At 44.3% G+C, this 19,903-nt stretch overlaps 2 non-coding genes and 1 pseudogene across 2 annotated transcripts; all 3 read left to right on the forward strand.

Moving 5' to 3' along the window:
• The first annotated feature begins 5,619 nt into the window (after positions 1 to 5,619).
• Positions 5,620 to 5,796, forward strand: LOC132134711 (U2 spliceosomal RNA; annotated as a pseudogene).
• A 337-nt stretch (positions 5,797 to 6,133) lies between these two features.
• LOC132134623 (U1 spliceosomal RNA) lies at positions 6,134 to 6,297 on the forward strand. The gene has a single exon (XR_009429678.1). It is a non-coding gene; the product is annotated as a U1 spliceosomal RNA (small nuclear RNA).
• Positions 6,298 to 19,033: 12,736 nt separating this feature from the next.
• On the forward strand, positions 19,034 to 19,198 carry LOC132134662 (U1 spliceosomal RNA). The gene has a single exon (XR_009429716.1). It is a non-coding gene; the product is annotated as a U1 spliceosomal RNA (small nuclear RNA).
• Positions 19,199 to 19,903: the final 705 nt, after the last annotated feature.

The following is a 19,903-nucleotide window of genomic DNA, read 5'->3' on the forward strand; positions in this document are numbered from 1 at the left end:
CCGAGCGTGACGAGGCCCGGTGACGTTGCAGACAGGGGAGGGTACTACCATCCCCCAGCGTTTTTAGGTCCCCCAGACTTACCAAAGCCGAGATGGGCATCGCCGTGTCCGGCTTCCTCCCCGCTGCGTCTTAGCGGCATCGCTTCTCGGCCTTTTGGCTAAGATCACATATCTTGTCGGACGGTTGAGACTGCGATCGCCTCTTGGAGGTTTCCTGACTAGAGATCTTTTTATATCTTGAGTCACACAACTTCGAGAGGTACATTGAACTCTGCTGCTTCGGGCTAAAACAAGTTTTAAGGTAAGGTCTTTTAATTATTTATTTGGTTATTTATTATTGTATTTATTGTTGTTTTAAGTTTTTAGGCTGTTGGTGCCTCCACCATGTCGGCTGCCCCTGCCGGCGTGCGGAGGCACCACAGCGTGCGTTTTTTATTCAGGCAGGTTGAGGGGAAGCTCCTTGGAATGTCCCGTATGGACTTTTCCAGCAAGCTGATCCAAAAGACCTTAGCTTTTAGATCTGACGACCTGAATTGTTTGATGACTCTGCCCTTGAACAAAGGATTTGATGTCAGTTTTAAAACCGCTTCCCTGCTTAATGACTTTTGGCAAAGGTTTGATTCAGTTAAAGCCCAGTTCTCCATGTTCACTGTCGAGAAACTTTCTGATAACACACTTAAACTGTGATTGTAAGGATGTTCAATGAAACAGTGACTGGAGATGATATTTATGTTTGGTTGGGTAGATTTTGCACTGTTCGAGGCCAGCCTGTCAAAGTGTTAGATGAAGATGGGATTTGGACATGCTCCTGGCGAATTCCCATTAAACAATGGGAAGACGCTGGGGGCTACCAGGGCCTGAAACATCTGCCTTCCATGATTGTGCTCGGAGAGAACAGAGGCTACATACCAAACTCTGCAGGAAGGGTTGCAGGTTTGGTCATCTCGCTGAAGCATGCCAAGAGTTAGTATGTGGGAAGTGTAGAGAAATTGGTCACAGTTTGATTATTGTACCAATTTCAGACGGTGCAATCTTTGTGGAGAAACAAACCACCTCTACAGAGACTGCCCTAAAAGTTTTGCCAACAAGCTCAAAATGGCCGCCCCACATGGGCAACAAACGAATGAACAAAGGAAAGAGGAGGCGGTCCCTGAGGTTTTGGCGGGAATTTCAAATTCCCAGCCGGCCTCAGGGATTGGGCAGGAAGGAGGAAGTGGGACGGCCACAGGGGCGGAGGCAACGGAACAGGAAATGGTCATGGAAGGAGAGGAAAGTGAGGAAAAAACCAATTCCTCACTAGTAACAGTTTCGGATGGGGTGCAGGAATCTACCGGGAGTGAGACAGAGTGTTCACTCCCTAACGCTCAGGTGCAAAAAAGACCTGCGGGGTCTCCTCTGATTGTAACGGAGGAGAAAAAATCTAGGGCAGCATATAAGCTTGATAGTATCGATTCGGTAGATCTGGAGCGCATGTGGCCCCTAGAGTCCCCTAATGAGGAATCCTTTTTGCACATTAAGCTAACAGCATCATCGCCAAAAGAGGCACAAGAGGTTTCCTCTGTGGCCTCTGAAGCGACAGGCATTTGCCCTCCTGATCCCAGCTCGTCTGAGGAAAAGGAAAGGCAAATGCAGCAAGATATAACATGATTTTAATCGTATCTTTGTAGTCTTTTTACTGTCTTCTGTTTTAAATGTCTTATACCTTTTTAACCCTACTGCTCATGGCCTCACCATCTCTACTATCAATGTAAGAAGTGTGAGGTCCACCATTAGAGCACAGAGTATTTTGTCCCTTTTAAAATCTTTTAAGTCAGATTTGTTTTTATTACAAGAGTGTTCTCTGCCCTTTTTAACTAGGTACAAGAAAATGGAGGAGCTATGGTCCGCAGGAGCCTCCATATGGAGCGGATCAAATTTTAACAAAAATGACGGAGTTGCGGTTTTAATTAATAATCCTAACATCTTGGTGAAGGGCAGCACTGTGGTGAGGCAATGCCGGGCACTTTTAGTAAATCTGACCTTTTTAGACAGGGATTTTAATGTTCTTAATGTATATGGTTTTACGGAAAAGAATGAAAGATATGAGCTTTTAGAAGACTTGCAACCCCACATGCTAGGTAGGGCCCCACTAATGGTAGCAGGGGATTTTAATTGTGTTTTATCCAAAACAGACAGGAAAAGGGTAGGGGAGGATTTTAGAGTGGACAAAACGTCGGTGTTATTGCAGGGTTTAGTCAGAGATTTTAATTTAGTCGACTGTTTTAAAATTTTGCATCAAAGAGAGGAGGGCTTCACCTGGTTCAGTGGTGATAGTACCAAAGCCTCTCGAATCGACTACGTTTTTACAAGGGACTGCCCGCCGACCGATGCTACATTAACCCCCCTCTTTTTCTCTGATCACATAATGCTGTCTTGCACCCTTTCACTGCCCATGGGTGTGACGGTAGGGGGAGGGCTGTGGAAGCTGAACTGTTCCCTGTTGGAAGACAAGGATATAGTTTTAGAATATAGGGAACAGTTCAGCCAATGGCAGACCCTCCAAGACTTTTACGATACACGTGCACAGTGGTGGGAGATGGTAAAGGACCGGACAAGACAGTTTTTTAGAAAGATAGGGAAAGAAAAGAAGAGTAGGGAAAAGAAACGCATGTTGGGGTTGCAGAAAAGACTACAAAGGTATTTTAATCTTTTAAATAATGGTTTTGATTTTATCGACGAAATTCAGGAAGTAAAAAAAGAAATGTCAGTTTTAGCCAATATAAAAAGTAAAGGGGTCCTTTTAAGAAGTAAAGAGAGAGAAATAGAAAAAGGCGAAAAGTGTACCAGATATTTTTTTAAGAAAATAATAACAAGGGGTGGGGGATTAACCAGGGTTAAAACAGGGGATAGGGAGGTTAACACAACAAAAGAGATTTTAGAGGATGTGGAAAAATTTTATGGGGCATTATATAGTTTTAAAAAGGTACACTTTGACACTGCAAAAGAAGTTTTAAATTTTATTGAGGAAAGGGTTGACTGTCAAAATGAGATTTTAACCCAAGATTTTAACATCTTAGAAATCCAAAAAGCACTTGGAGGTTTTAAGAAGGGGAAGTCCCCAGGAGTGGATGGACTTCCCCTAGAGTTTTATCTAACATTTTGGGACATTTTAGGACAAGAGCTTTTGACAGTTTTTAAAGAGTTTGAGACCCTCGACATACTTCCAGACAGTTTTAGAATAGGGATAGTTTCTTTACTTCACAAAAAAGGTGACCGGACTGACTTAAAAAACTGGAGACCCATAACACTTTTAAATTTTGATTATAAACTTTTTAGCAAAATTTTAGCAACACGCATGTCAACGGCTTTAGAGGACGTGATTCACCCGGATCAAGCTTGTTCTGTGCCCGGAAGAAAGATAACAGACAGCCTAGTACTGATCAGAGACGCCATCTGTTATGCGAGAGACAGAAATATTCGGCTAGTAGTCCTAAATTTAGACTTTGAAAAAGCATTTGACCGAGTCTCGCACCAGTACCTTTTTCAGGTACTGCAAAAAATGGGTTTTCCAACAAAGAGGTTTGTAGCCAGGGTGGGACTGCTGTACAAGGGACTAGTCAGCAAATTCCTTGTAAACGGGCATCTTTCCAAAACTGTGAACATACACAGTGGTGTCCATCAGGGATGTCCTTTATCTCCTCTCCTGTATGTGGCTTGTATCGAGCCACTGGCACAGATCTTGAGAAAGGATAAATGGGTCAAAGGACTGGACGTTCCTGGGACGGGTGGACTGACAGCGACTTGTGCCTTATACATGGGCGATGTTACTCTTTTAACCACGGACATTTTATCTATACGAAGAGCACTGGACTTGACTGACTGGTACGGTCGGGCCTCGGGCGCCAAACTCAATAGAAACAAGTCTGAGGCCCAGCTCTTCGGGCCGTGGGGGGACGTGGACACAGGAGGACTTTAAAATTTTAGGTGTTAAATTTGATAAAGAGGGTGGAGGACGGGAAAACTGAACTGACTTGCTAGGGAAAGTTAGGAAAAGACTAGGGTTTTGGGAACTAAGACAGTTGACGATTGAAGGTAAAATTTTTATTTTTAAATATGTGATTTTACCTCTGATTTTACTTGTCTGTTCTGTTTTTGGCCCCCTCGGTGGTTCCTGGTGAAACTGGAGAGGGCGGTGTTTTACTTCCTGTGGGGGTCCAAGTGGGAGTGCCTGAAGAGGGAGACAGTCAAGAAAAGGCCAGAGAACGTTGGAAAAGGCCTCCCAGACCCCCACCTGTTTTTAGGCAGCCGCTTCACCGCCTTGCACATCAGTTATGCCATGACCCCATCCAAAGAAAACAAGACGGCTGCAATGGCGCTATTTTGGATGGGGTCTTACCTAAGAACTTTGAAAATTTTACCAGTAGATTTGAAAACCCCAGTGTCTTTTAACTTGCCTAAAGACTACAGTTTTATAAAAAAGTTTTTAAAGAAATACCTTTTAGAGAGTGAAGATGTCACCATTTAACTAAACACAAGTCTCTCATTTCTGTTGTGCAGGACCGGAAACCGGTGAGTCCAGTTCCGGGCCTCACACTAAGTGAGGCCAAACAAGTTTGGTGGAATGCGGCTCACCCTGCTCTCCAGAACAGGCACAAGGACTTATCGTGGATGGTGGCTCATGAGATCCTCCCGGTCAGGGCGGTTATGCACTCCAGAGGCATGGCCAAAAACCCCATCTGCCCTCGGTCCGGCTGCAATTCCCCGGAGACCGCCCACCACCTGCTCTGGGACTGCAGCACTGCGCGGGACCTGTGGGCCAAGACCGGCTCCCCGTGTATTTCCCGTGCCTACCAGCAGGTGGGGCCCAGTTCGGGTACCAGCTCGCCATCCTTGGCGTGGGCCGGGGCTTGAAGGACTTGACGGCACAGAAATTTACCTCGCTCTGGCTCACCCTCAACGTCATCAAGGATGCCATCTGGGCCACCAGAAACCTGCTGGTGGGGAAGCGCGTTACGGTAACCCTCCATGCATGCGAGCTAAAGGTAACATCAAGGCTGCAGGGGTACCGGACGACGATATTCGGACGGGGGGGCCGGGGTCGCACAGAGAGGGTCCCGGCAGGCACCGACCCTGGCTGCCCGTAGATGCACCCTAACCATTCTGGCTACGGGAACAGCGGGCCAGCGGGCCGGAGGAGAGGGGATCTCCGCTGAGCCCGTAAAGTAGCATCTCATGTCCCTGTTCTGGAGAGTGGGGTGAAGACCGACTTGATGAGGACTCACCCCCGGTCTTGCACAACAGATGTTTTTTTTTATTGGTTTTTATCCAATAAATTGGTTTTTATGGTGTTTTATCAATGAAATTGGTTTTATTAACATGCATATGAGGCTTGTTTGTTTTTTTTAAATTTGTATTTTACTTTTGAAACCGATCGCACCTTTTAAACACACCTCAAATATGGACTTTTAAAAACAAGCAAAACACTGTGGTTTTAATCAAATGTTTTTTAACAATGATTGTTTCTTTCATTTTACCATGTGTATTTATTATATATAATATGGCTTGTTTTAATGTGTGCTTGAAAAGAAAAATGTGTGTGAAAGTAAAAATGCAAATGGAAAAAATGTAACTGTTGACAATAAAACTTTTTCCAAAGAAAAAAAATCTGTTCTTATCAGTTTAATATCTGATACGTCCCCCATCCGGGGACTACATATTAAATGGATTTTTAGATCATGGAGCTGTAGCCGGGGCTTGCTCCGTCCACTCCAAGCATCGGCTTGGTATTGCAGTGTCTCCAGGAACGGTGTGCTTTCCCTTTTTGGGGATTGCCGTTTATTGTGTCGAATAGCAGAACAAGGAATGAGATCTGCCATGCTGTGGTGTATTGCGAACTTTTTTCCTGATGCGCCCTCCTGGGATCTTGGACTCTTCCACGAACGATGCACCCACCTGAGGTCTTTCACAGACGAGGTGATGCATCGAATCAGGTGTGTTTGGTTAAAGAGAGTCATCTAAAACCGGCGTTGGGAATCACCGGCCCATGAGCTTGGCAGTTTCCAGGCCAGTAACGGAAGGCACCCGTCCTTCCTTTCCTGGAGGGGGGCTAACCATTGGTGTGGACGGTAGAGACGCAAATCATACCTGGGCCTTCATACTTACCTGGCAAGGGATACACCATGATCAAGAAGGCGGTTCACCCAGGGCGAGGCTTGGCCATTGCACTCCGGCCATGCTGACCCCTGCGAATTCCCCAAATGCGGGAATCTCGACTGCATAATTTATGGTAGTGGGGGACTGCGTTCGCGCTCTCCCCTGAAATTGTTGGTGAAACAAAGCAGAAGAGGTTTTTTCCAGGTTTTTTTTTTTTTTTGCATTTCAGAATGGGGAGTTCTACCACATGCGAGGTATGTGTTGTGCGCCTGTGAAACAAAGTCAGTTACGCTCTTGAAAAATCGGACCTTGGTGGGTGGTTCAGTTCGAATATAGCACAGACCTTACTTTGAAAGTCGATTGGACTGACTGCAGCCTAGCTGTAGCTGTCTCCATGTTGTTTGATTGTCCTTTTTCAATTGGTATTAATTTTGTTGTCGCTTACAGCGCCACCGAGTGGCCTGTCGCAGCGCCCTTTTTCACCTGGCCTCTGACTGAGCCCCTGCACAGGTGTGCCGATTTGGGTGAAGGGATCTCATTCCTTCCTGGAGTTATAGCCATTCAAGCCATCTCGGACACGCCACGTTAGCACGTTTTGAGGTCCCCTCGCCAAGGTGAATGGAAATTTCCACTTTTTTGGGATGATTATTGACAGGCAGACTCCAGAGAAGCTTTCTGTGCTGCTTTGGGTGGGACTGGGCCAAATACCTGGCGCTAGGTTCCAAAAGAAGGTTTTCGACAAAATCCCAAATACCCGAAAATTTTGTCAGAGCGACGAGCCAATCTGAGACCTGCGTCTGGTTCGGCTCGAGCCAAGGATTCCCATTACATAAGGCACGTGGCTCTGCGACGAACCGTTTGGGAGTTACGAGCGATGCCGTACTTTCCGTCACTGCAGTGCCAGCATCAGGCCGAGCGTGACGAGTCCCGGTGACGTTGCAGACAGGGGAGGGTACTACCATCCCCCAGCGTTTTTAGGTCCCCCAGACTTACCAAAGCCGAGATGGGCATCGCCGTGTCCGGCTTCCTGCCCGCTGCGTCTTAGCGGCATCGCTTCTCGGCCTTTTGGCTAAGATCACGTACCTTGTCAGACTGTTTAGACTGCGATCGCCTCTTGGAGGTTTCCTGACTCGAGATCTTTTTATATCTTGAGTCACACAACTTCGAGAGGTACATTGAACTCTGCTGCTTCGGGCTCCAACACGTTTTAAGGTAAGGTCTTTTAATTATTTATTTGGTTATTTATTATTGTATTTATTGTTGTTTTAAGTTTCTAGGCTGTTGGTGCCTCCATCATGTCGGCTGCCCGTGCCGGCGTGCGGAGGCACCACAGCGTGCGCTTTTGTTTTAAAGAGGTGAATGGCCAGCTCCTAGGGATGTCACGTCTTGACTTCTCCAGAAAGTCCTTTTTTTTTTGGAGCGTCCATTCAGGTATAAGTTTGAGGGCTCGTGTACGTGGGTTAAGGGGACCTGCGCGCTGACCCCAAAAAATTTTGGACGGACGCGGCGTCGATGTCTGCCGGCCCACGGGAGACCCCTGACCGGCGCAGGAGGATCTGGACCCCCGAGGGGCCCCGCGGAAGCCCACCCAAATTTGAGGCCCCTACATGCCATTCAGCACTTCTCCACAGGGTGGCGCACGGAGCAGTACACCTCAGGTTTAAAACAGTGGCATTTACCCGAATGGGGGGTGTACGATTTTTTGCCCACGAAACCTATATTTGTCCATTTGACCTTTAAAGTTACAGAATGACCACGGAACCGATGCGGACCCCCATCGGACCCCCAACCCGGGTCCCACGAACCCATTATTTGTCCATTTGACCATTATATTCACACAATGACTGCGGATCATCTGCAGACCCCTTGCGGACCCCCACCCTGGGTCCCACGAACCCCGTATTTGTCCATTTGACCATTATATTCACACAATGACTGCGGATCATCTGCGGACCACTTGCGGACCCCCACCCTGGGTCCCACGAACCCACTATTTGTCCATTTGACCATTATGTTCACACAATGACTGCGGATCATCTGCGGACCACTTGCGGACCCCCACCCTGGGTCCCACGAACCCACTATTTGTCCATTTGACCATTATATTCACGGAATGACCACGGATCACATCCGGAACATTTGCGGACATATCCAAAATTGTGGTGAATGTTAACCAAAATGTCACAGATTTTGCCAAGCTGTAACTCCGCCAAAACGGGGCCAAACTGCACCAAACTCGGGTCAGAGTAAGACCTCCAGAAGGCCTACCGAACACCGATGCCCCCCCATCCATAACACCCCGGGGGGCGGAGTTATTGCCCCACACATTTTTGATAGTCAAATGGAAGGAAGAGACCTAGCAACTTGAAACTCGGTGACTTGATAGCCCTCAAAGGGCCCTCTCTGAAGCCACCTCCCTCAAGTCGATAGACCCCCGGGGGCCAGAGATACGGGCCCGCAAATGCAAGAAGTCCCAAAATTTGACCGGCAATAACTCACCCAAAAAGAGAGGAAAAAACACCAAACTCAGGTCAAAATTAGACCTTTGGGAGCTCTATCCGACTACACCAGCCCCATGTTCCTATGACCCCGGGGGTCCGAGTTACGGCCCCACAAAATGTGGAATTTGAACCGTTATAACTCAGGAACCGGAATACCCAGGAACTCGAGGGTGGTTGCATACGGTAGGCTCCTCGATCTTCTAGGGATCCCCCGAATTTTAGCCTCGGGGTCCACCGCTTCGCGGAGATATTAGCAAAAAAATAGTACCATCCACCCCCCTCATACCTACTCATCCATGCCGGCCAGGGTGCACCCTCCCTGGCTAGAAAAGGCAGCTCGAGGGGGGTGGAAGTCGGAAGAAAATTTTTTTTATGAAGCCTAGAGAAAACACTTGTACTGTACTCAGGGCACTCAGAGGAATCCATTTTTGTAAGTTTTATCCCATTATACTGTAGAAATATGCATAGAAAAAATGTTGGATTTTGGTTAATTTGAACCACAAATGTTGCAAGTCTTGCAGTAAATTAAATAGCAATATTTTTTATTGTCAGTCTATTTCTCAAATCACTTCTAGTCTAATGAACTACACACGGAGCTATTTCATTTGTCACTTAACAGTTTCTTTATTTGAAATCTTCCTAATTCCAATTTATCCATAATGTATTGTAAAATACGTTTTATAAAACAAGAGTGCACACTTTGCAGTCTATTTCTCATTCCACTTTTAGTCCAAACAACTTCAAATGGGACTATTTCCTTGGTCACTGACCAGTCTATTTCTCATTCCACTCATAGTCTAATGAACTACATATGGCACTATTTCATGGATCACTTGCCAGTCTACTTCTCATTCATAACCAAAATGTCACAGACTTTGCCAAGCTGTAACTCCGCCAAAACGGGGCCAAACTGCACCAAACTCGGGTCAGAGTAAGAACTCCAGAAGGCCTACCGAACACCGCTGCCCCCCCCCATCCATAACACCCCGGGGGCGGAGTTATGGCCCCCCACATTTTTGATATTCAAATGGAAGGAAGAGACCTAGCGACGTGAAACTTGGTCACTTGATAGCTCTCGAAGGGCCCTCTCTGAAGCCACCTCCCCCAAGTCGATAGACCCCCGGGGGCTAGAGATATGGACCCGCAAATACAAAAAGTCCCAAAATTTGACCGGCCATAACTCACTCGGAAAGAAGGGAAACAACACCAAACTCTGGTCAAAATTAGACCTTTGGGAGCTCTATCCGACAACACCAGCCCCATGTTCCTATGACCCCGGGCGTCCGAGTTACGGCCCCCCAAAATGTGGGATTTGAACCGTTATAACTCAGGAACCGGACCACCCAGGAACTCGAGGGTGGTCGCATACGGTAGGTAATTTCAGCCCCGGGGTCCACCGCTTCGTGGAGATATTAGCAAGAGAATAGTACCATCCACCCCCCTCGCACCTACTCATCCATGCCGGCCAGGGTGCACCCTCCCCGGCTAGAGAAGGCAGCTCGAGGGGGGTGGAAGTCGGAAGAAAAATTTTTTTTGGAGGCCTAGAGAAAACAGTTGTACTGTACTCAGGGCACTCAAAGGAATCCATTTTTGTAAGTTTTATCCCATAATACTGTAGAAATATGCATAGAAAAAAATGTAGGATTTTGGTTAATTTGCACCACAAATGTTGCAAGTCTTGCAGTATATTAAATAGCAATATTTTTTATTGTCAGTCTATTTCTCAAATCACTTCTAGTCTAATGAACTACACATGGGGCTATTTCATTTGTCACTTAACAGTTACTTTATTTGAAATCTTCCTAATTCCAATTTATCCATAATGTATTGTAAAATACGTTTTATAAAACAAGAGTGCACACTTTGCAGTCTATTTCTCATTCCACTTTTAGTCCAAACAACTTCAAATGGGACTATTTCCTTGGTCACTGACCAGTCTATTTCTCATTCCACTCATAGTCTAATGAACTACATATGGCACTATTTCATGGATCACTTGCCAGTCTATTTCTCAGTAATTTTCTAGTCTAATAAACTACATATGGCACTATTTGCTTGATCCCTTGCCAGTCTATTTCTTATTCAAAACTTTTAGTCTAATAAACTACAAAAAGTACTATTTCCTTGGTCACTTACCAGTCAATTTCTCATTCCTTTTCTAGTCTAATAAACAATACATTTCACTATTTCAGTCTATTTCTCATTCAACTTCTAGTCTAATAATCAGTTTAACTGGTTATGATGATCGGCCTGAATACATTTGAAATAGAAGTGTATTAATGTGAAAACATATGGCACTATTTCATGGATCACTTGCCAGTCTATTTCTCATTCATTTCATAGTCTAATAAACTACATATGGCACTATTTCCTTGATCACTTGCCAGTCTATTTCTTATTCAAAACTTTTAGTCTAATAAACTACAAAAAAGTACTATTTCCTTGGTCACTTACCAGTCTATTTCTCATTCCTTTTCTAGTCTAATAAACAATACATTTCACTATTTCAGTCTATTTCTCATTCAACTTCTAGTATAATAATCAGTTTAACTGGTGATGATGATCGGCCTGAATAAGTTTGAAATAGAAGTGTATTAATGTGAAAACATATGGCACTATTACATGGATCACTTGCCAGTCTATTTCTCATTCATTTTTATAGTCTAATAAACTACATATGGCACTATTTCCTTGATCACTTGCCAGTTTATTTCTTATTCAAACTTTTAGTCTAATAAGCTACAAAAAGTACTATTTCCTTGGTCACTTACCAGTCAATTTCTCATTCCTTTTCTAGTCTAATAAACAATACATTTCACTATTTCAGTCTATTTCTCATTCAACTTCTAGTCTAATAATCAGTTTAACTGGTTATGATGATCGGCCTGAATACATTTGAAATAGAAGTGTATTTATGTGAAAACATCCTAATTTCAAGTTATTCAAAATATAGTAAAATATGTTTTTATTAAACATTTTATGTATAGAAATACTATATATTTATTATGTATTTATTACATATACCTTTTATTTACACACACATTATATAAATATGTTTAAATTATTTTTATTACATGTAATATATATGTGTGTGTGTGTGTGTGTGTGTGTGTGTGTGTGTGTGTGTGTGTGTGTGTGTGTGTGTGTGAGTGTGTGTGAGTGTGTGTAATGTAATGACACCTTAATTCAATTTCAAATATTTATTGAACTTTTTGTTTTGCAGACATTGTAAAGTCAAAATCAAAAATGCCTCAAAGTTCTGTACAAAAAAACACAATATATAAAAAGTATAATAGGAAACATGCATTATATAAGAAAAATAAAATAAATAAATAAACATGTTCAGAAAGATTCAGAGCAAACTGACATTAACCTTAACTATAACTATTTACAAAAAAAGAAAAAAGAAAAAAGAAAAATGGAAGAGGCTATCAAAACAAATAAAAAGATAACCTTACTTTTTTATCGTAGAAATAAAAGGAGTAGAACAATTATCATAAAAAATATCAAAACAAACAATTTAAATAGCTACATAAATTATTTACGGGATTTTTTTTTAAATTTCTCCAGTCTCTTTTTTTACTTGCTGCACCAGCTTTTTAGACGCTATTTCCTGTGGTGATTTAAGTGGGGAGTTCTTCACCATCAGTCTGCGTCTGAGGACCATCTTCATTAATGTGCTTCTTTCCTTATAGAAATAATAAGAAAGGCAAAGTGTTAGTGAACATGTCTACTTGTCACAAACAGTTAAACCAATCCATGGGAAATTGTACTTACTGAAGCAGATTTCCCAGACTTCTGGCCTTCTTCGGCATCGGGAGGGCTGTCGGAGAGCGTTGGGCTGGTGGATGAGGACTTTTCCTCAGCTGGCATCTTGTGGGGTTTTGTCGTCTTTCTTCTCTTGGCACCTTGCTGCCTTGGACTATCAGCTTCCTCACCCACCACAGCTGTATCAAAGAGGCGACGGTGTTCTGCTGCCTGCTTTGCATTAAGGTTGAGGGCATAAAACCTGTCAGCTGTGGTGGTGTCGTGGCACATGAACTGTGCCACTTTGTGCCTATCTTCTGGGCAGTGAGTGTTCTTTGCCTTTTTGGAGAGAGAACAGCATAGGCAAAGAGTTAGAAAAAAAACACACCAGAAACTCATAAAGCCGGGACAAGTACAGGAATGCTTACATGGGTGGCGATGGCAGTCCTCACATCAGTAAATGTGGGTGTGCCTGGTAACCCCATGCTCGCCCACGCATCCTGAAAATACTTGTTCAAGTTTTTGCAGGAGCTGGCCTTTGAGGTAAAGAAGAAGTAGTTTGCAACTCGTCCCCCTACCAAGTTGGACCGGAGTGAAAGGAATTCCTCAAGCCACCCATACTCCTCCTGGTCCAGGGCCAGCTGGGCTGCACCAAAGGCCTGGTTGGTCTTGTGGGCTGATATCTTTAGAAACAGTGTGAAGTGGCATAAGCTGAGTTTTATTTTAAAGAAAACCATGTGGACAACGAGAGACAGAGAGAAAGAGAACCACTCACATTAATGACAAAGTGGCCTTCTGTAGCTGTCGCACGGGCATCCTCCACCTCTTTAATTGTTAAATTTTGGAACACCCCTCCACGGTGACCATAAATGCTGGCCCAGTAAGTGGTGAGGTGTCCATAAAAAGACCATTGGTCCTTTTTCTCAGGACTAGTCTTCAGACGATCTTCACAGAAAAAAAGAGAAGCATAAAGGATCACATTGATCGCCAAATAATGAGAGGAGAAAGGATTCAAAAACTTACCCAGAATCTCAGAAATAATTTTTTTGGCAGAGTCCCGGCAAGCTCGCAGTGTGGCTTTAGGGATCAGGCGGGCCTCCTTGGCTTGTTTTACAGCCAGCTCGTGGACTGCCACGCTGCGCTTTACTGGGCGGGTCAAGTTCTGGATTTCCCTCCTAATCCCAATGAAAGCCACACGGGAGAGCCGGCATGTGGGCGGCTGGGTCTCATTAAGATATTTGAGGAACTGTGCCACATTTTTTAGGTAATGGTGCACAGTTGGCTCTGCAATGTTGCATTTCCTTAAAAAAGACAGCCAGGACCGGACCTTTGCCCTGTTGTCCAAAAACATCAAGCTGGCCAGATTGGTCTGGCCAGCTGACATATATGAAATAAAAATTTTTATTCTAAAAATCTTTGAGGACACATTATTTATTAATTTCGGAGTGGGGTTGATGCCCTCCCAGTGGGCCCTGGACTCCTCAATGAGCTGATCTGCAAAAAGAAAGCACAAGAGAAGGACCAGGTGAGTCAGGTCGATAACATAGAGGTAAACACTAACAAACATTATTATTATTATTATTATTATATTAAATTAAATTAAATTAAATATATAATAAATTATATATATATATATATATATATATATATATATATATATACATACATAATATGTGTGTGTATATGTATAATTATATTACTATAATTTTCTAGTCTAATAAACTACAAATGGTACTATTTCCTTGGTCACTTATCAGTCTATTTCTCATTTCTCTTGTAGTCTAACAAACTATAAATGGGGCTATTTCCTTGGTTCACTTACCAGTCTATTTCTAATTCAACTTCTAGTCTAATGAACAACAAATGAGATTATTTCCTTGGTTCACTTACCAGTCTATTTCTCAGGTAACTTCTAGTCTAATAATCTACAAATAGGAGATTTATTAATGAAAGTTATTGTATGGTGTTATCAAAGTGACAAGTGTCATACTCACTTAGGGCTGGCACGTGGTCCGGAAAGGGGTATGGTGCATCGGAGGAGTGGGCCTTCTTTGAAGGCCCGGCGACCTCCTCCTCGGGTCCTGTGGCTGGCTCTGCCTCAGGCCTGGTGGCTGGCTCTTCATCTAGTCTGTCAACCTGCGACTCTGAGCACTCCTCCTCCCCAGGGCTGTTGAGGGCCGATAGCAGACTATGTGTTGCCCGTGCAACCTGCCTAGAGGGGGTGGGATTTGACCGCTTCCTCAGCTGCCGGTACCGCCGTGAGAAGCTCTCCCAGAAGCAATGGATAGGAGAAGCTTGCGCTCCTTCACATTCCGCACCTTGTGAAAGACACGAAGGTGTTGGCTTAGCTGATTATAGCCACGAAAGCACAAGGGACAGTCGTCCAAAGCCATATCTACTTTTGTTAAAACACTAAAGGATGAATAGCAAAAGGATGAATGCAAGGGACACTGCCCAAGCATTGGTTACTTATATAACTTTTTAGGTCCCATTTGTAGTCTGTTAATACAACTTTGAGTCTAATACATTAGAGAGCACAATTTGCAGTCTATTTCTCATTACACTTCTAGTTTAATAAACTACAAATTTGACTATTCCTTTGATTCACTCACCAGTCTATTTTTCATTCTTTTTCTAGTCTAATAAACTACAAATGGGACTATTCCCTTGGATCACTTACCAGTCTATTTCTCATTCAACTTCTAGTCTAATAAACTACAAATAGTACTATTTCCTTGGTCACCTACCAGTCTATTTCTCATTCATTTTCTAGTCTGATAAACTACAAATATGACTATTTCCTTGATTCAGTTACCAGTCTATTTTTCATACCACCTCTAGTCTAAGAAACTACAAATGGAACTATTTTCTTGGTGACTTACCAGTCTATTTCTCATTCCACTTTTAGTCTAATAAACTGTAAATTACCTTGGTCCCTTACCAGTCTATTTCCCATTCATTTTCTAGTCTAATGACTAATGACATCCACCCCCCTCGCACCTACTCATCCATGCCGGCCAGGGTGCACCCTCCCCGGCTAGAGAAGGCAGCTTGAGGGGGGTGGAAGTCGGAAGAAAATTTTTTTATGAGGCCTAGAGAAAACACTTGTACTGTACTCAGAGCACTCAGGGAATCCATTTTTGTAAGTTTTATCCCATTTTACTGTAGAAATATGCATAGAAAAAAGTCAGACCAGGGGGCTGTCTATCCGACGACACTAGCCCCATGTCCCCATGACCCCGGCGGTCAAAACGGCCAAAACGGGGCCAAACTGCACCAAACTCCGGACGGATGCTCGCCCAAGCTCGCAGTGTGGCTTTAGGGATCAGGCGGGCCTCCTTGGCTTGTTTTACAGCCAGCTCGTGGACTGCCACGCTGCGCTTTACTGGGCGGGTCAAGTTCTGGATTTCCCTCCTAATCCCAATGAAAGCCACACGGGAGAGCCGGCATGTGGGCGGCTGGGTCTCATTAAGATATTTGAGGAACTGTGCCACATTTTTTAGGTAATGGTGCACAGTTGGCTCTGCAATGTTGCATTTCCTTAAAAAAGACAGCCAGGACCGGACCTTTGCCCTGTTGTCCAAAAACATCAAGCTGGCCAGATTGGTCTGGCCAGCTGACATATATGAAATAAAAATTTTTATTCTAAAAATCTTTGAGGACACATTATTTATTAATTTCGGAGTGGGGTTGATGCCCTCCCAGTGGGCCCTGGACTCCTCAATGAGCTGATCTGCAAAAAGAAAGCACAAGAGAAGGACCAGGTGAGTCAGGTCGATAACATAGAGGTAAACACTAACAAACATTATTATTATTATTATTATTATATTAAATTAAATTAAATTAAATATATAATAAATTATATATATATATATATATATATATATATATATATATATATATATATACATACATAATATGTGTGTGTATATGTATAATTATATTACTATAATTTTCTAGTCTAATAAACTACAAATGGTACTATTTCCTTGGTCACTTATCAGTCTATTTCTCATTTCTCTTGTAGTCTAACAAACTATAAATGGGGCTATTTCCTTGGTTCACTTACCAGTCTATTTCTAATTCAACTTCTAGTCTAATGAACAACAAATGAGATTATTTCCTTGGTTCACTTACCAGTCTATTTCTCAGGTAACTTCTAGTCTAATAATCTACAAATAGGAGATTTATTAATGAAAGTTATTGTATGGTGTTATCAAAGTGACAAGTGTCATACTCACTTAGGGCTGGCACGTGGTCCGGAAAGGGGTATGGTGCATCGGAGGAGTGGGCCTTCTTTGAAGGCCCGGCGACCTCCTCCTCGGGTCCTGTGGCTGGCTCTGCCTCAGGCCTGGTGGCTGGCTCTTCATCTAGTCTGTCAACCTGCGACTCTGAGCACTCCTCCTCCCCAGGGCTGTTGAGGGCCGATAGCAGACTATGTGTTGCCCGTGCAACCTGCCTAGAGGGGGTGGGATTTGACCGCTTCCTCAGCTGCCGGTACCGCCGTGAGAAGCTCTCCCAGAAGCAATGGATAGGAGAAGCTTGCGCTCCTTCACATTCCGCACCTTGTGAAAGACACGAAGGTGTTGGCTTAGCTGATTATAGCCACGAAAGCACAAGGGACAGTCGTCCAAAGCCATATCTACTTTTGTTAAAACACTAAAGGATGAATAGCAAAAGGATGAATGCAAGGGACACTGCCCAAGCATTGGTTACTTATATAACTTTTTAGGTCCCATTTGTAGTCTGTTAATACAACTTTGAGTCTAATACATTAGAGAGCACAATTTGCAGTCTATTTCTCATTACACTTCTAGTTTAATAAACTACAAATTTGACTATTCCTTTGATTCACTCACCAGTCTATTTTTCATTCTTTTTCTAGTCTAATAAACTACAAATGGGACTATTCCCTTGGATCACTTACCAGTCTATTTCTCATTCAACTTCTAGTCTAATAAACTACAAATAGTACTATTTCCTTGGTCACCTACCAGTCTATTTCTCATTCATTTTCTAGTCTGATAAACTACAAATATGACTATTTCCTTGATTCAGTTACCAGTCTATTTTTCATACCACCTCTAGTCTAAGAAACTACAAATGGAACTATTTTCTTGGTGACTTACCAGTCTATTTCTCATTCCACTTTTAGTCTAATAAACTGTAAATTACCTTGGTCCCTTACCAGTCTATTTCCCATTCATTTTCTAGTCTAATGACTAATGACATCCACCCCCCTCGCACCTACTCATCCATGCCGGCCAGGGTGCACCCTCCCCGGCTAGAGAAGGCAGCTTGAGGGGGGTGGAAGTCGGAAGAAAATTTTTTTATGAGGCCTAGAGAAAACACTTGTACTGTACTCAGAGCACTCAGGGAATCCATTTTTGTAAGTTTTATCCCATTTTACTGTAGAAATATGCATAGAAAAAAGTCAGACCAGGGGGCTGTCTATCCGACGACACTAGCCCCATGTCCCCATGACCCCGGCGGTCAAAACGGCCAAAACGGGGCCAAACTGCACCAAACTCCGGACGGAGTAAGACCTCCAGAAGGCCTACCGAACACCGCTGTCCCCCCATCCATAACACCCCGGGGGGCGAATTTATGGCCCCCCACATTTTTGATAGTCAAATGGAAGGAAGAGACCTAGCAACTTGAAACTCGGTGACTTGATAGCCCTCAAAGGGCCCTGTCTGAAGCCACCTCCCCCAAGTCGAAAGACCCCCGGGAGCCAGAGATATGGACCCGCAAATGCAAAAAGTCCCAAAATTTGACCGGCCATAACTCACTCGAAAAGAGGAGAAACAACACCAAACTCTGGTCAAAATTAGACCTTTGGGAGCTCTATCCGACGACACTAGCCCCATGTCCCTATGACCCCGGGGGTCCGAGTTACGGCCCCCCAAAATGTGGAATTTGAACCATTATAACTCAGGAACTGGACCACACAGGAACTCGAGGGTGGTCGCATACGGTAGGCCCCTCAAGCCTCTAGGGATCCCCCGAATTTCAGCCCCGGGTTCCACCGCTTCGCGGAGATATTAGCAAAAAAATAGTACCATCCACCCCCCTCGTACCTACTCATCCATGCCGGCCAGGGTGCACGCTCCCTGGCTAGAAAAGGCAGCTCGAGGGGGGTGGAAGTCGGAAGAAATTTTTTATGAGACCTAGAGAAAACACTTGTACTGTACTCAGGGCACTCAGAGGAACCCATTTTTGTAAGTTTTATCCGATAATACTGTAGAATTTGCATAAAAATGAGCGTTGAATTTTGGCACACATGTGCACCACATGTGGTGCGTATCTCACTTTTCATTAAATAGCAACTGTATTTGCAACAAGGAATGAGATCTGCCATGCTGTGGTGAATTGCGAACTTTTTTCCTGATGCGCCCTCCTGGGGTCTTGGACTCTTCCATGAACGATGCACCCACCTGAGGTCTTTCACAGACGAGGTGATGCACCGAATCAGGTGTGTTTGGTTAAAGAGAGTCATCTAAAACCGGCGTTGGGAAGCACCGGCCCATGAGCTTGGCAGTTTCCAGGCCAGAAACGGAAGGCACCCGTCCTTCCTTTCCTGGAGGGGGGCTAACCGTTGGTGTGGACGGTAGAGACGCAAATCATACCTCTGGCTGACCGCCTGGGACTTCATACTTACCTGGCAGGGGAGACACCATAATCAAGAAGGCGGTTCACCTAGGGCGAGGCTTGCCCATTGCACTCCGGCCATGCTGACCCCTGCGAATTCCCCAAATGCGGGAATCTAGAGCTGCATAATTTATGGTAGTGGGGGACTGTGTTCGCGCTCTCCCCTGAAATTGTTGTTGAAACAAAGCAGAAGAGGTTTTTTTCCAGGGTTTTTTTTTTTTTTCGCGTTTCAGAATGGGGAGTTCTGTCACATGCGAGGTATGTGTTGTGCGCCTGTGAAACAAAGTCAGTTACGCTCTTGAAAAATCGGACCCTGGTGGGTGGTTCAGTTCGAATATAGCACAGACCTTACTTTGAAAGTCGATTGGACTGACTGCAGCCTAGCTGTAGCTGTCTCCATGTTGTTTGGTTGTCCTTTTTCAATTGGTATTAATTTTGTTGTCACTTACAGCGCCACCGAGTGGCCTGTCGCAGCGCCCTTTTTCACCTGGCCTCTGACTGAGCCCCTGCACAGGTGTGCCGATTTGGGTGAAGGGATCTCATTCCTTCCTGGAGTTATAGCCATTCGAGCCATCTCGGACACATCACCTTAGCACGTTTTGAGGTCCCCTCGCCAAGGTGAATGGAAATGTCCACCTTTTTGGGATGATTATTGACAGGCAGACTCCAAAGAAGCTTTCTGTGCTGCTTTGGGTGGGACTGGGCCAAATACCTGGCGCTAGGTTGCAAAAGAAGGTTTTCGACAAAATCCCAAATACCCGAAATATCCGTCAGAGCGACGAGCCAATCTGAGACCTGCGTCTGGTTCGGCTCGAGCCAAGGATTCCCATGACATAAGGCACGTGGCTCTGCGACGAACCGTTTGGGAATTA

The sequence above is a fragment of the Carassius carassius genome, unplaced genomic scaffold (assembly GCF_963082965.1).
Source record: "Carassius carassius unplaced genomic scaffold, fCarCar2.1 SCAFFOLD_61, whole genome shotgun sequence".
In the NCBI taxonomy this organism is placed as follows: domain Eukaryota; kingdom Metazoa; phylum Chordata; class Actinopteri; order Cypriniformes; family Cyprinidae; genus Carassius; species Carassius carassius.